This window comes from Eschrichtius robustus, chromosome 4 (genome assembly GCF_028021215.1).
Source record: "Eschrichtius robustus isolate mEscRob2 chromosome 4, mEscRob2.pri, whole genome shotgun sequence".
NCBI lineage: Eukaryota > Metazoa > Chordata > Mammalia > Artiodactyla > Eschrichtiidae > Eschrichtius > Eschrichtius robustus.
Window position 1 is genome coordinate 147,734,794 of NC_090827.1, and position 1,716 is coordinate 147,736,509.

General features: G+C 37.6%; 1 pseudogene; it reads left to right on the plus strand.

Moving 5' to 3' along the window:
- LOC137763899 (cofilin-2 pseudogene) lies at positions 1-698 on the plus strand (annotated as a pseudogene).
- Positions 699-1,716: the final 1,018 nt, after the last annotated feature.

The window sequence follows — 1,716 nt, forward strand, 5'->3', positions numbered from 1 at the left end:
CCGGAGCCCGAGCCGCCGCCGCAGCTTCAACCGCGGGCGCTATGGCTTCTGGAGTTACAGTGAATGATGAAGTCATCAAAGTTTTTAATGATATGAAAGTAAGGAAATCTTCTACACAAGAGGAGATCAAAAAAAGAAAGAAAGCAGTTCTCTTCTGTTTAAGCGATGACAAAAGACAAATAATTGTAGAGGAAGCAAAGCAGATCTTGGGCTCCTGAAAGTGCACCTTTAAAAAGCAAGATGATTTATGCTAGCTCTAAAGATGCCATTAAAAAGAAATTTACAGGTATTAAACATGAGTGGCAAGTAAATGGCTTGGATGATATAAAGGACCGTTCAACACTTGGAGAGAAATTGGGAGGCAACGTAGTAGTTTCACTTGAAGGAAAACCCTTATAAAATGACAGTCAAGTGCCATCTGGATCTTAAGGAGCTTCCATTTCTCCAGCTCAGTCAATTGGAATAGTATTAGGTTTTGGTTTTCTTTTTTTTCTTCCTCTTCCCACTGGGTCCTTCCAACACAATGAATGAAGGAAATATCATTCATGTAAGCAGCCTATCAGTGATTGCCATTAGACTGTTTGATACTGTTACCTTTACGTAGAACCCAAGGAATGCCTTCCCATCATATTTTAGCCAAAACAACTGGTTATATGCCTCCCTTGCAGCAAGCACTACAATGAATGTGAATGTCAATGTGAATAGCTTAGAACACGACAAAGGGTTAAGCTAATTGAATGCCTTGAAAGTATTATCCACTGGTGAGATGGTAAACTTTATTCAGTATTATTTATAGTTGCACTTGATTGCAGTTCTGTGAGGCTTGAGCATTCATACACCTCACCTGCCTTGGCAAGCCTATTTTTTGTGACATGGCAGCGCAAATATAATACTATGCATTGAAAGCACTTTTTTTGTAATGAGTTTAATCCCCCACCCCAAAAGGAATGCCAATTAAGTTAACTGTGTCATCAACTTATCCTAGTACCTCAGTGTTCATTCCTGTTACCTGCGTATCTTCTTAAAAGAAATAGCTGTTATTAATGCCTTTTTGTTTTCCATTGAGTGTACACTACTGAATAAGTGTAGGAGTTTTATGTTTACCATGTTAGTCTTGCGACACTAAAGATACTTTGAATATCAGTAATGATGGCAATTTCTGTATAAAAGAGCCTTAAATGGAACATTGTTTTTGAGATCAAACCGCACCCTCACAAAAATGGCCACGTTGCAATAAAAATTGTGGCATATTAAAAAAAAAAAAAAAAAAAGAAAGTTTTCTTGTATTTAATATGAAAGCTACCTCCTTATAACCAATAGTGATTTATTCTAGTTCTTCTCTCAAGGGCATAATAGAAAACAAAATCAATTCCATCTTCCATATGCTAGCCCTCTATTTGCCAGCTGCCATGTCCAACCTTCCTCTTCTCTTTCTGGAACCCAGTAAGCATCCTCATTCAACCTCCGTGTGCTCCTACACTGTTTTAGTTGTTTTCCTATGGACTCAGTTTATCTGTTTTTAAATTGTGGCACTCTTTTTAAATGTGGTAATACTCTAGGTGTGGACTAAACAAAGTATGATAAACTGTACTTCTATTGTGCAACCTAAGATTACATTAACTTTTTTAGCAGTCATATCATACTGTTAGCTCTCGGTGAGTTTACCATCACCTGAAACTTGAGGATTGCTACCCAAGGAGTTTGTTTCCCTTCAGA